Here is an 8,452-nt window from a genome sequence, read left to right as displayed (position 1 = left end):
GCACTCCCCCCTATTGTCCCTTTCTTCCCGCTCACCTACTGTCTCTATGTGTCTGAGTTCCTCTGTAGACGTGTCTTTTGTATGTGATATTTGTTGTAGGACTTTTTTTAAGATGGAGTTTATGAAGGACAAATGTCTTTGTTCTCTTTTATTGGTTTCTTCCTGGATGTGTGTTTTTAAAAAAAGATGCATAGAAGAAAAATGCAGACGCGGTGGAGTCAGAATAAAGATCAAATATGATACTTGGTGTATATTTGTCTCTTATCACTAACCCTTTATGTTAACACCTTTTAATTAACTGTTTTTTTAGCTACTGATCTCTAGTTTGTCAAACTTGTTGAAGGGGGCAGCACTAAGTTAGTTTGTGGGACAAGCACATGCATCAGTGGTGAGCCATGCTGTTTGTCTCAGTCCTACAGAGGTTTTAAATACTCACCAAGCTGCGATTTTATATTTCAATACATTGAACTTGACATGAAAATGCTCAATTTATTTAAATTGAAAGTTTTTGTGATTTACACAACTGAATGCGTTTTGTAAATGAGGACCCAGATGTGCCCCGGGTATCAGCCAGTTGTATTGGTCATCCACACTGAGGGTGAGGACAGACAGACAGACAATCTCTGTGGCCAGCCAGCAAGGCCAAAGGACCCCAGCAGCTATGGGGTGCACTGGCTCAAGTGCTTTTGAGATCACTCTTTTGGGAGGCAGAAACGACTGGCAGAGAGATCTCTCCCCTTTATCTCACAAAGAGGAGGGTATTTACGGGTGACAAAAGACTAAATTATTCAGACAGTCAAGCAGGAGACTGCACGTGGACGAAAACTACAACAAAAAAGGGGACTCAAACCAGAACTAGACCAAGGACAAAGTTAAGCGAAATTGAGATGGATCCCTAAAGGGCAGGGTTGGGGAATACATGATCAGTTTATCATCAAAAATATTGTAATCAGATTAGACACTTTTGGAAAAACTACACTGAACAAAAATATAAATGCAACCTGTTTCATGAGCTTATTTCTTAAAAATGTTGTGAACACATTTGTTTACATCCCTGTTAGTGAGCATTTTTACTTTGTCAAGATTATCCATTAGCTGTGGCATATTTGGAAGCAGATTAGACCGCATTATAACCTTGTGCTGGGGGAAAAAGGCCACTAAAATGTGCAGTTTTGTCACACAACACAATGCTACAGATGTCTCAAGTTTTGAAGGAGCGTGCAATTGGCAAGATAACTGCAGGAATGTCCACCCGAGCTGTTGCAAGACAATTGAATGTTAATTTCTCTACTATAAGCCGCCTCACAACCACAGACCATGTGTAACCAAGACAGCCCAGAACCACCACATCCGGCTTCTTCACCTGCAGCATCGTCTGAGACCAGTCACCTGGACTGCTAATGAAATTGGGTTTGTACAACTGAAGATTCTCTGCACAAACTGTCAGAAACTCTCAGGGAAGCTCATCTGCCTGCTCGTTGTCCTCACCAGGGTCTTGACCTGACTGCAGTTTGTCGTTGTAACTGACTTCAGTGGGCAAATGCTCACCTTCGATGGCCACTGGCATGCTGGAGAAGTGTGCTCTTCATGGATGAATCCCGGTTTCAACTGTACCAGGCAGATGGGAGATAGCATAAGCTACGGACAATTAACACAATTGCATTTTATTGATGGCAATTTGAATGCACAGGGATACCGTGATGAGATCCTGAGGCCCATTGTTGTGCCATTCACCTCATGTTTCAGCATGATGCACGGCCCCATGTGGCAAGGATCTGTAGACAATTCCTGGAAGCTGAAAATGTCCCAGTTATTCCATGGCCTGCATACTCACCAGACATGTTACCCTATGAGCATGCTCTGAATTGACATGTACGACAGCGTGTTCCAGTTCCCGCCAATGTCCTGCAACTTCGCACAGCCATTGAAGAGGAGCGGGACAAGATTCCTCAGGCTACAATAAACAGCCTGTTCAACTCTATGCGAAGGAGATGTCGCACTACATGAGGCAAATAGTGGTTACACCAGATACTGACTGGTTTTCTGATCCACGCCCCTACTTTTTTTTATTTTTAGGTATCGTTGACCAACAGATGCATATCTGTATTCCCAGTCATGTGAAATTGCTAGATTAGGGCCTAATGAATTTATTTAAATTGACTGATGTCCTTATATGAATTGTAACTCTGTAGAATCTTTGAATGTTGCGTTTATATTTTTGTTTAGTGTAAATGATTACTTCTTGGATGACATTGACACCTTTCTGTTTTCTCAATGACATTCAATCCAGCATTGAAAAAAGGAGCATGTTTTTAAAAAAGTTTGTTCGAACTGAGTGAGTCTGACCACAAATCAGAGACCATTTTGATGACAAAACATATTTCTTTGATGGATCCTTTTTGTCTTCTTCAAATCAAATGTATTTATAAAGCCCTTTTAACATCAGCAGATGTCACTAAGTGCTTATACAGAAACCCAGCATAAAACAGCAAGCAATGCAGATGTAGAAGCACGGTGGTTAGGAAGAACTCCATAGAAAGGCAGGAGCCTAGGAAGAAACCTAGAAAGGAACCAGGCTCTGAGGGGTGGCCAGTCCTCTTCTGGCTGTGCCGGGTGGAGATTATAAGAGTATGTGGCCATTATGGCAAGATTGTTTTTTAAGATGTTCAAATGTTCATAGATGACCAGCAGGGTCAAATAATAATCACAGTGGTTGTAGGGTACAACAGTTACCTCAGGAGTAAATGTCAGTTGGCTTTTCATACCCGAGCATTCAGAGGTTGAGAGAGTCGAAAACAGCAGGTCCGGGACAAGGTAGCACGTCTGGTGAACATGTCAGGGTTCCATAGCAAGCGGAAAAGTTGAAACTGGAACAACAGCACAACCAGGTGGGCTGTGGGCAGCCAGGAGTCATCAGGCCAGGTAGTCCTGAAGCATGGTCCTAGGGCTCAGTTCCTCCGGGAGAGGAGGGAGAGAGAGAATTAGAGGAATTAGAGACTTTTGGGGGGGGGACACTGCCTCTTATGGGGAAAGTAATTTGATTGCGTTACTGAGTTTGGCTAATCCCAAAGTTACATTACTGAATTACAATTTTGGACATGTAACTAACTTACTACATTTAGATAGTAACCTATCCAACCCTGCCTAAGTGTGCTCTCTACAGCACGGAGATGGAGAGGAGAAGAGAGCCAGCTGTGTGAGAGGGAGATAATGGATCCAGGGAGGTAGAGCTGAGAGCAGAGTGATGATTCTGGAAGAACCCTGGGGCAACAAACCATAGAGATCCTATTAAAATAGTATTTTAATTCCTAATTCAATGCTGAATTTCTGATGTTTTAACTGACATTTTGACATACTATTCCTTATCCTGTAGACAAGATACTATTCCTTCTATTTCTTGTAGCTTGTATTTGAACTAAACTGGCAGTGTTTTATCATGATTTTACCAAGTTTTTGCCAACAACATCCCTGTCTCTTGCTGCAGCAGTATTTCTTATCCAATTTCCTACCAGAGACTGGCATGTTACAGAACTACTCAAAATAAACCAAGAACTTAAAAAGCCAACTGATAAACTAACTGGAAGAATAGCGGACTGTATTCCACAGACCTTGACTGTTCTACAAGGACCTGCATAAAAGCCAGAATCCATCCAGCCAGCCTGGCCCTCCAGGAGATCAAAACCAGGCAGAAACCCTCCACTACTGCCTCAAATAGCCGACAAATCAGCCCGTTACCAACCTGTTGATGGAATTTATGTTTAAATCAATGATTAGAATATTCCACCCTGAAAACATATAAAGGACAGTGAAATTGATCAGAATCATACAATTATAATTCATGTGTGTAGTGTTAGTCATGATGTGAGTAGTTTTAGTCAGAATTAGGGTAAAACAATATAACTGTACAATATGTCTTTATAGTATCTTAAAAACAGACTGTCTTAGCAGAATTCGGTGCCGACCTGGCTAGGGCCTCTGAGAGATTGGGGAAAGAACGGGAAGTACTTCCCACGGTCTCCCTATCTTGAGGGAGAACGGGGAGTGATTCTCACGGCCTCCCCTAATCTTTGTTGGCTGGGTAGTAGGACAGTGTGTGCGTAGGATACCTAATGTTTGTGTGTGAAAGTGTGTGCGTAAGAAGCCAGTATAAAATTAATGGTTTTGTACAACTAACCAGCGCTCTCGTGAATGAAACTTTTTGACTATTTTAGCTGGGCCTTTGTCTGTTTCATTCGACCAGTATCTTACAAATCCTGGGTTACAGACTGAGTAGTTTAATTGAATTGGGTTATGAACATTGAGAACATAATTCTCGTAACATAACCCTTAGTAAACTTTTGGATAAAATTGTGTTTGACCAGATACATTTCTATTTTACTGTAACCAAATTGACAACAGACTTTCAGCACGCTTATAGGGAAGGACATTCAACAAGCAGGACACTTACACAAATTACTGATGATTGGCTGAGAGAAATTTATGATAAAAAGATTGTGGGAGCTATTTTGTTAGACTTCAGTGCGGCTTTTGACATTATCGATCATGGTCTGCGGATGGAAAAACGTATGTGTTATGGCTTTATTGTGGATAAAGAGTTACCTGTCTAACAGAACATGGAGGGTGTTCTTTAATGGAAGCCTCCAACATAACCCAGATAGAATCAGGAATTCCCCAGGGTAGCTGTCTATGTCCCTTACTTTAAACAAATCTTTACTAATGACATGCTGACGTAAGGCCACTCAACACTATACAAGTCAGCTACTACAGTGAGTGAATACTCTGCAACACTTAACAACGAGCTTCAGATAGTTTCAGAATGGTTGGCAAAGAATAAGTTAGTCCTAAATATTTAAAATGTTTAAGGCATTGTATTTGGGAGAAATCATTCACTAAACCCTAAACCTCAACTAAATCTGGTAATACATCATGTGGAAATTGAGCAAGTTGAGGTGATACAACAGTAGCTAAGATGGGAGAAGTCTGTCCATAATAACGCGTTACTCTGCCTTAACAGCACTATGAAAAAGGCAGCTCCTACAGGCCATAGTTTTATCGCACCTGGACTACTGTTCAGTCATGTAGCCAGGTGCCACAAAGAGGGACCTCGGAAAATTACAATTGTCTCAGAACAGGGCAGCACAGCTGGCCCTTAAATGTACATGGAGAGCCAACATTAATAATATGTACATAAATCTCTCATGGCTCAAAGTGGAGGAGAGATTGACTTCATCACTACTTGTTTTTGTAACAAGTGTTGACATGCTGAATGTACCGAGGTCCCTGTTTTAATCTATTAGCACGCAGTTCGGACACCCATGCATACTCCACAAGACACGCAACCAAAGGCCTCTTCACAATCCCCAAGTCAAGAACCGACTATGGGATGTGCACAGTAATACATAGAGCCATGGGTACATGGAACTCTATTCTGTATCAGGTCATTGATGCAAGCAGTAGAATCGGATTTAAAAAACAGATAAAAATACACCTTATAGAACAGCGCGGACTGTGACGATAAACACACACACCCACAGACACACATGTACATGATAAGACACGCACTCTACACACTCGACACACATGGATTTTGTATTGTAGATAATGTGGTAGTAGAGTAGTTGCCTGAGGGAACACACAATGTGATGTGAAAAGTTATATGAAATGTCATGTAATGTTTTAAATTGTACAGTCGTGGCCAAAGGTTTTGAGAATGACACAAATATTAATTTCCACAAAGTTTGTTGTTTCAGTGTCTATAAATATTTTTTGTCAGATGTTATTATGGAATACTGAAGTATAATTACAAGCATTTCATAAGTGTCAAAGGCTTTTATTGACAATTACATGAAGTTGATGCAGAGTCAATATTTGCAGTGTTTACCCTTCTTTTTCAAGACCTCTGCAAGCCACCCTGGCATGCTGTCAATTAACTTCTGGGTGACATCCTGACTGATGGCAGCCCATTCTTGCATAATCAATGCTTGGAGTTCGTCAGAATTTGTGGGGTTTTGTTTTTCCACCCGCCTCTTGAGGATTGACCATAAGTTCTCAATGGGATTAAGGTCTGGGGAGATTCCTGGCCATGGACCCAAAATATCGATGTTTTGTTCCCCGAGCCACTTAGTTATCACTTCTGCCTTATGGCAAGGTGCTCCATCATGCTGGAAAAAGCATTGTTCGTCACCAAACTGTTCCTGGATGGTTGTGAGAAGTTGCTCTCGGAGGATGTGTTGGTACCATTATTTATTCATGGCTGTGTTCTTAGGCAAAGTTGTGAGTGAGCCCACTCCCTTGGCTGAGAAGCAAACCCACACATGAATGGTCTCAGGATGCTTTACTGTTGGCATGACACAGGACTGATGGTAGCGCTCACCTTGTCTTCTCCGGACAAGCTTTTTTTCTGGATGCCCCAAACAATCGGAGAGGGGATTCATCAGAGAAAATGACTTTTCCCCAGTCCTCAGCAGTCCAATCCCTGTACCTTTTGCAGAATATCAGTCTGTCCCTGATGATTTTCCTGGAGAGAAGTGGCTTATTTGCTGCCCTTCTTGACACCAGGCCACTTGATACCAGGCCATCCTCCAAAAGTCTTCACCTCACTGTCTGTGCAGATGCACTCACACCTGTATTGGTGGTGCCCCGATCCCGCAGCTGAATCAACTTTAGGAGGTGGTTCTGGTGCTTGCTGGACTTTCTTGGGCGCCCTGAAGCCTTCTTCACAACAATTGAATGCTCTCCTTGAAGTTTTTGATGATCTGATAAATGGTTGATGTAGGTGCAATCTTACTGGCAGCAATATCCTTGCCTGTGAAGCCCTTTTTGTGCAAAGCAATGATGACGGAACGCGTTTCCTTGCAGGTAACCATGGTTGACAGAGGAAGAACAATGATTTCAAGCACCCTCTTTTTGAAGCTTCCAGTCTGTTATTCGAACACAACCAGCATGACGGAGTGATCTCCAGCCTTGTCCTCGTCAACACTCACACCTGTCTCAACGAGAGAATCACTGACATGATGGGAGCTGGTCTTTTTGTGGCAGGGCTGAAATGCAGTGGAAATGTTTTTTGGGGATTCAGTTAATTTGCCTGGCAAAGAGGGACTTTGCAATTAATTGCAATTCATCTGATCACTCTTCATAACATTCTGGAGTATATGCAAATTGCCATCATACAAACTGAGGCAGTAGACTTTGTGAAAATTAATATTTGTGTCATTCAAAACTTTTGGCCACGACTGTATACAGTACAATTCAAAGGTTTGGACACACCTACTCATTAAAGGGTTTTTCTGTATTTTTGAAAATATTTTCTACATAATAGTGGACTTAATGTTGCGGCCTTGTCAGCAGCTAATGGGCATCCTTAATAAAAACAATACAATTACTACAGTAGACATCCCACTGCAGCAAGGACACAGAGGGCAGACTGAATGACCACTGAAAAACCCTACAGCACACGCTCACGCACTTACATGGGTGAGTGAAAGTACATGGCAAGTCACTCTCCATCTCCTCTGCAGATTCAACACAACACTCATTCACTCACACACACGTACTTGCCATGCAAGGCATGCACAGGTTACGGGTTTCCTAAATGAGCTACAATTTCTCCCTGCGGATCTAATTATGGGGCACATTCAGGATGCACTATTATCTTAGACCTGCTCCCCTCTCTACTCTTCAGGAGGCTGGAGGAAAACTCCTCTTAATGATCTCTGCAAATACTACTGACGGACATGCACAACTTTTCCCATTCAAATTAATCTAGGTTAAATATTAATGTACTAGTATTTCAGCAGTATCTAGGGCTAGAGGAAGTTATTATATCTCTGGGGGATCGGGCAATGCTCTTCCTGTAGCTGAGTAGTGTGGAGGAGAAAAAGGTAGAGTAGAGTTAACTTGGCACACAACCAAACCAAGCCCTAGAGATCAGGAAGTGGGCTTGTGTACCGCTGGTAGCCTCTGACAAGGCATTAGCTCTGTGAGTGTTGTGTGAGTGTGTCTGTACGTTTTGGCTGACTGCTGTGAAAGCAGGCCTACGCAAGGCTCCCCAAGGGTGATACAGAGCACAGAATGGGTCAACACAACAGATCTCATTTCACATGACCTCCCAAAGTCATTTTATTTCAGCATGACATTTATCTCCACAATATTGACATCAACCATCAGTCAAATAAAAAAGGATATACAATTTAAAAAAGGATATAAAATACAATCTAATACAATCTATTTAAAATATGCTGTAACCTTGATTGTATCGGCTTGACTGAATCGACGAGTTCAGAATATACAGTTGAAGTTGGAAGTTTACATACACTTAGGTTGGAGTCATTAAAACTCGTTTTTCAACCACTCCACAAATTTCTTGCTAACAAACTATAGTTTTGGCAAGTCGGTTAGCACATCTACTTTGTGCATGACACAAGTAATTTTTCCAACAATTGTTTACAGACAG

Source organism: Oncorhynchus tshawytscha, linkage group LG19 (genome assembly GCF_018296145.1).
Source record: "Oncorhynchus tshawytscha isolate Ot180627B linkage group LG19, Otsh_v2.0, whole genome shotgun sequence".
NCBI classification, from domain to species: domain Eukaryota; kingdom Metazoa; phylum Chordata; class Actinopteri; order Salmoniformes; family Salmonidae; genus Oncorhynchus; species Oncorhynchus tshawytscha.
Note: the sequence above shows the minus strand (reverse complement) of the source record.